This window comes from Molothrus aeneus, chromosome 1, assembly GCF_037042795.1.
Source record: "Molothrus aeneus isolate 106 chromosome 1, BPBGC_Maene_1.0, whole genome shotgun sequence".
Lineage (NCBI taxonomy): Eukaryota > Metazoa > Chordata > Aves > Passeriformes > Icteridae > Molothrus > Molothrus aeneus.
The window spans coordinates 113,384,094-113,391,078 of record NC_089646.1 but is presented as its reverse complement, the minus strand read 5'-3'; positions in this window follow the sequence as shown (position 1 = coordinate 113,391,078).

The following is a 6,985-nucleotide window of genomic DNA, read 5'->3' as shown; positions in this document are numbered from 1 at the left end:
TTGTCCTGTCTGTGATAGCCTGACCTCTTCCTCTGTTCTGTAACACCTCTAACTTATTTCTCCTGATGATTTGGAAAGCTTGGTAAGAACCTGTTTAAAGTGTGCCTGTTTAGAAGCCAGAGGGATAAATGAGAGAGCATATTTTTTTTGTGAGTCTGAAACAATTTTACAACCAGAGCATGCCACTCTTTTCCAGGTAAAATCATTCAGTAAGACACTATTCTCGTACTGAAATGAAAAGCATGCATTTAGCTGCACAGAGTCTGTATGAGCAGAATAAATGCAGTGCAGTAAGAAAGACTAGTCTGTCATCAAAATCAGAATCAAACATTTCAGTGAACATTAGGTTATGCTAGTTGGTAGAAATGTCCTTGGCTTTTAAGGGCTGTGACTCACTTTGTCAGTCTTATGAGTGGAAAACTATTCCGTGCTGAAGGACTCCATTCAGAAGGTCTGGATGGAAACTGAGAAACACCATTAAACTCTCTTATTTAGAACCCATATTAAATATAAATGCTATACATGTCCTGTGCATTACCATGCAGAATTCTGGGTAATGTAAATCAGTAAATGGAGCAAGAATTTGCAAATGAAAAAGCAGGACAAGGGGTCAGAGAGGAGCAACTCAGCAGCTTCTCCAGCACAGTCTGAGCACCTCTGCAAATCTGAGCATGAGTTCCAAGTACCAAAAGGCACAAAGGGTGTGAGTGCCAAAGCTCAGCTGGGATACTAAACTACAGCATTAGCAAGGAATCTCTTAAAAGGAGATTTTCTTCCCTAAAGACAACTGTCTCATAAGAATATGTGTGTTTGAACAAATTGGTTTGGTAATAAAAAGAAAAGAGCATAATTTTACAAAATGAAGCACTACAATGCAAGAAAATTAATACTTTAAAATATTATAATCTGTCTGTCTCTCATAATGAATTGTTTTACAGTTGAAAAACAAATAATTTATCCTATTTGGTCTAAGACTGACCCACTGTTTTTGCTCTTAACTTGATTATTCTCAAAGGAAGCAGTGAAGTCAACAGAACAGTGAGAACTGTTTTCTTCTTTACTTAGTTCTAAAGTAAATCACACAAAATGTCATAGGAAAAATCACAGCTACTTCCTGAAATTAAGCTGTGTTCACAACTGGAACCTAATAAATAAAAAAACAATTTTGAGCCTTTCCCCTTTTTCTGTATGAGCTCCTCAGCATAGACTTGACATCTCTAGGCTCCTGAAAATAATTTCATCCTTCTTGTGAGAGTAATTAAGTGCTTGCTACAGTGATCCAGAAAAAATTATGTGACATTTTATGAGACAATCAGCTGCTGCTTGGCAGGCATCACTGGGCAGCTCCTGATTTATTTTACCCTGCTCTTACCTTTAACAGTTGATTCAGTATTTTAGATTGGATTTACTTTGAGACTGACACTAAATGTATAATATTGAAGGCAATTAACTTCCTGAGCTGTTTCCAGCCACGTAAGGTGGTAGGATAAATATCTGTTAGCTTAAAGATCTCAACATCTAATTTCCTGGAAGTTTTGGAATCAGCATTAGGACAGGGAGGGGCTTTGGGAAAGGCTAAGCTCTCTGAGACATCCAGAACTGTCAGTAAGCAGGCACAGGCTGCTGCAAGCCAGGCTTCACCTGCTCACAGATCCTTGCCATTTCCCAAGTATTACCCCTCAGCCCATGTTTTGGATGAGTCTGATGGAAAAATAATGTTTTTCCTGTCTCACTTTTAAATTTTAATGCTTGTGAAGAAATATACAATTACTTACATTGTACATAAACAAGGTGTTTTCATTCCCTATGTGGTCTCTGGGAAAGAGTGATGGTCTCTGCCTTGCATTTTCTGACTTGGCATGGCTTTGACCTTCTCAGAAGGATGCACCTAGCTGTCAGCTAGCAACATGAAGATTGGCTTTGAAAGTAAGGTATTTGCGATAGGATTCTGATCTCTTTTTGCATCTCTTTTTTGACTGAATAAGCCTTAGGAAAAGATGCAAATAAATGGAAGTAAAAAACTGTCCTAGAAGGGGCTAGCAAATGTAGGAATGAGTAAGTATTAAAAGGCTTGAATAAACATTTATTTTCCTGTGGAGTCTTTGAAATTTTTGTGGAAAGAAATTACTGTGAAAAAGCAAGTGTGGAACTCATGATTTTTGTGTCTTTGCATCACTCATGAAAAATGCATCTCAGGTAGCATGCATTGTACACAAACACATCTCACGTAGCATGCACTGTATACAAACAAGCAAGGAGGAGGAGTAAATTACTCTTCATACTCACAGTATACACAGCAAGGAGTAATGAATTTAAACAGGGATATTCAGGCTGATCCTAGCAGCAAATGTCAGATGACACTTTCAAACCCCCACCCAGAACTGCCTCTGATAATCTTAGATCATAGAATGAGTTTGGTTGGAAGAGACCTTAAAAATAATCTATTTCCAACCTTGCACACCCTATGAATGGGACATCTTCCACTAGACCAAGTTTCCTAGAGCTCCATCCAGCCTGGCTTTGAACACTTCCAGGGATGGGGCATCCACACCTCTCTAGGCAACCTGTTCCAGTGCCTTACCATCCTCACAGTCAAGAATTTCTTCTTTGTAGCCAATCTAAACCTCCTCTCTTCCAGTTTCAGCCCATTTCCCCTTGTCCTGTCACTCCATACCCTTGTAAAAAGTCCCTATCCAGCTTTCTTGTGGGCTCCTTTTAGGCACTGGAAGTGAGCACTAAGATCTCCCTGGAACTGTCTTTTCTCCAGGCAGGACAGCCCACACTCTCTCAGCCTGTCTTTATAGGAGAGCTGTTCCAGCCCTCTGATTACCATGATACTGCACCCCACATCATTCTCCTGGTCACTGGAAGGATTTGCTGATCTGGTACTTCAGGATTCCTCTGGCACTCAGAAACCCCTGAGAAATATGAGCTGAAAAAAACCCATACACCAATTCCTCTTTCAATTAGAAATAAGGTGTATTGGAGATAAATCAGAGTACAATGGGAATGTTATGCTTGGGTGATCTCTAACACATCATGGCACAGAGGCTGAACTGCTGCAAGTCACAGCAACACCAACTGCATTATGCTGGGCTGGTGATGCAGAAAGGTATGTCATTTTAATTTTGTATTATACCAAAAGTCATTTACTTTCATCAAGTTTGAGTCTGAGAGGCATATCATGGAGTAAAGGTAAATTCCTTCTGGCTCCCAGACACCCAGACTAGATGCCTTTTTAAGAAGGTCTCTGTGGCCCTCCAGAGAAATGTTTATTTTCCCAGCATCTTTTATCTAAATTGTTAATTCTTGCTGGTGAAAGGATACAGTAAATTAATGTATTTGTAAACCCGAAGCTGCCCATATCTCAAATGAGTTGATCTAGATTTAGGCTGAGTAGGTTATTTATTAATCAGCATGACATTTTGTTCCACTTAAAGAAGGTCATTGTGAATTAATAAAAACAATCTCGGTAATTCAGGTCAGTCTAGGATTGTTTTGCTGAAAATTTTCCAGAACTAGTGTAAAAGCACCTTGCCTTTTGGTTTTCATATTAATTAAATTCTTTCTGACAGCAATATCTTAATCAGCCCAGGAATCTGCATTTTGCCCATTTCAAAGGTGCATATGTGAACAGGAAGCTTTAGGACTATTTCAATAGTAAAATATGTAAATGACTAAATTAGAAAAACACATTATTGCAAATTAGTACAAATTATCTATGAGGACTAGAAAATTTGCACACCATTAATATGCAAGTAATCCACCCATTAATGTGTAGTACCTTATTATTTTGACAACTTTTACAAAAGAATGGCCTCTCATTGCTGTCTATGCAGCTATTATTGGCTCATAGACAATGATGAGCAATACAGCCACCTATTCTCTGAAAAATGTTTCTGGATGCAAAAAGAAAAAAAAAGAATTTATGAATTAAAAGTATTATTTTTCCATGTAATTACAGAAAAGTTTAAAAAGAAGGACTCGACTCTTTGAAGAGCTCTTTGTTTCTCAGAATAGTTGAGATTGGAAGGGGGTCTCTGCATATTGTCTTGTTTTGCCTCCTCAGGCTTCCCAGATCTGTGCTGAGCAGGGTTTGGAGTTCTCTGAGGATAGAGACTTCAAAACCTCTCTAGGCAACCTGTCCCACCACCCTCACCACAACTTTTTCTGTCTGATAGAACAATTCTTGCTTAAGCCACACTCATCTATTCTTACTTTCATGCTAAAGATTAAAAGATAATGTTTTAAAAGGAGTTATATTTAATGGTTTGAGCTGCCTGGAGCAGACTAGTGTACTATGGACACCTGGAGGAAACGTGGGAAGAAAAGCCCAAACCCAACACTAAAGATCTCTGCAAGGCTGTGGAGGGGTAGCCAGCAAGTGGTGAGATGAGTGCCATGCACTGACAGAAGTGAAGCCAGTGGCTCAGTGCCTGTCTTCCAAGGCTAGGTCTGCTGCAGGGTGACCCAGTCTCAGCACACTGTGCTCCTCCACTGCCCCCAGCAGGACCCCCAGAGCTGGATTGGCCTCTCCTGGCCAACGGTTCCCAGTTCATATTCTGGGCACCACACCCTGAGGTATGGAATGGCCCTTTGGCCAGTTTGGGTCAGTCCTCCTGGCCCTGCTCCCTCCCAGTTTTTGTGCACCCACTCACCAACAGAACATCGAAATGGAAAAGTCCTTGACTTAGGGCAAACAGTGCTTAGCAACATCTAAAACTTCACTTTGTTAGTAAAGTTAGTCTCACAGAGCCCATAAAACAGCTCTGCACCAGCTACTTGGAAGAAAATTAAGTTTGTCCTAGCTGAAACCAAGACAACACTGCAGGTCTCATAAAGGTTGATTGTCTGTAAAAATGTGCAGGAGTAGCCCTTTCTTAACTAGTAAAAGCACTTCAGGGACAAGATATACTATTGCTATAAAGGATACATGTCCAGCAAACTAAATTAACCACCAGAGAACATCACAGAGATAATGTTCTCCAGCTTGTCCTAGAAATAACTTTGCTTACCTTTAAAACTAAGTGCTTATGATTTTATTTTATTATCTTAGGCTATAACTATTTGGCAAAATACCCACTCTTTTCCCTATCAAACAGTACTCTATATCTTCAAAGAAGTTGTCAGTATGACTAGTTGCTCATAACTTGGTGGTCCTAAATGCCCTATAATACTCCTATATCTCTCCCAGAATTCTGTCTCCCTTTGAAACCTTGTTCCTGAATAAAACAGAGCATCAAACATGTCTCAAATTTTACATCTGCTGTGTAAGAATAACTATTTTGGCATGGACAAAGAATGCTGGCTGCATCTGAAAGGGGATCAATCCCTAGCCATAGAGTTTGCATCCCCTGCCTATCTCAAACATAAGAGATAATATGTGACTGTTCAATTATGTTTCAGCCTGTTTAACTGTGTACAAGATCTGTTCAGAAGAACAAAAGAAGTGTGTTCTTGGTTTGTTCTCAACACCCTCTGACAACCACAAGCTTTCAGACACACAAAAATGACTAAGTATGAAAAACATACTGTAAACATACTTGGTGGAGATGATATTGACTGAAAAGAGTGAGTATATTTACTAATAACAGGACTTTTCCTACTCTTACAAAAGATAAAGAAAACATCTGACTTCAGAGGGACTGTTAAGAGTAACAGCAATTAATGACTGCCAGCACTCATCAGCTGAAGACACTGGGGTACTTGGATAAAAGCAGTGCAATTATTCAACTGGCACCTAAGTTTTGCAAATAACAACTTTTATGATTTTTGACCTTTCTGGAACTGTTTGTGAATGGATTCCTATTTTATCAAATAAATGATGTTTCACAGCAGTTGCCAAATAATTTAGGTGAGCTATGCATGGTCATGAGTGACTTTCACACTACAAGCAGTTCACAGAATAATGTTGGACATCTCCAGACCCAAAGGATTCCTGCAGAGCTAGATCAGCTAGAGCAAGGATAAAGGATGCCGTACTTTTCTGGGGCTGCTCCTTCAGACAGCATGCTCGAGGCCATTTCCATTTCTGCCTGGTCCCCCACACAGAATTTAAATGGAGAGGACTTGGCAAGCAGGAAAGCCATGCTGGCATAACCATGCAGGTATCACAGTGCCTCAGCCTACAGGTTATTGTTTGAGGAGGATTCATACTGGCTCTCTGCATCTCCTTGGCACATACCTCCTCACTTAACACTGTGCTGTTCTTCACCTCTCTGCTCCATGCCCTGTGGAGGAAAGGAAGCCCTTACAGGTGAGGCAAATGTCAGCAGAAACTGGAAAGGATTCTACTTCAATCCCTAGCAAGAACAGGGCTGTCCCCTTACAGAAGGAGAGCTGGAAGCAAAGGGATCCTACATCCCACTCCCACTACTCGAGCAAGGCAAACAGAACATAGAGACAAATTCAAGAAAGACCCAGATCATAAAACAGTACCACAGCAAGGTGGAAGTCAACTCTCAGATCAGATTTACAATCAGGTCCCACAACTGCCAGGCAAGTCCACACTGACAGCTGAGAGCCAAGGCCAAGCCAGGAAGTCAGCCCAGGGTGGGAAGCTCCCTTCCATGGCTGTCACTTGCCTGGAGACCATCACCCCTTCAGGCTCAGCTCAAGGGAACAGGCCCTGTGGGCTAAACTTAAACAGAGCTGCTGGTCCATGGGTGAGGGCAGAGGCCCCAGCTGAGGCTGGTCAGGGCCATGAACACTTAGCAATGCCCTCAGAGCCCTCACACTGTTTTCCTATCTGCACTTGCCCTGGCCCTTGCTGTCTGTTAGTGTATTACTCATGTAAACCAAACCAAACCTGGAGACTGTATGCTTAGAAACCACAATTATGTTATAAGTGAAACAGGTTCTACCCAGGTGTAATCTGAACGTGAACTAAAATGTGGCAGCTCTCTGGGGAACATTCTCACCCTCTTCTGAGGAAAGTATAGCAATGAGCTCTGTGGAACAGGACTTTGGCTAAATTTTGTCCATA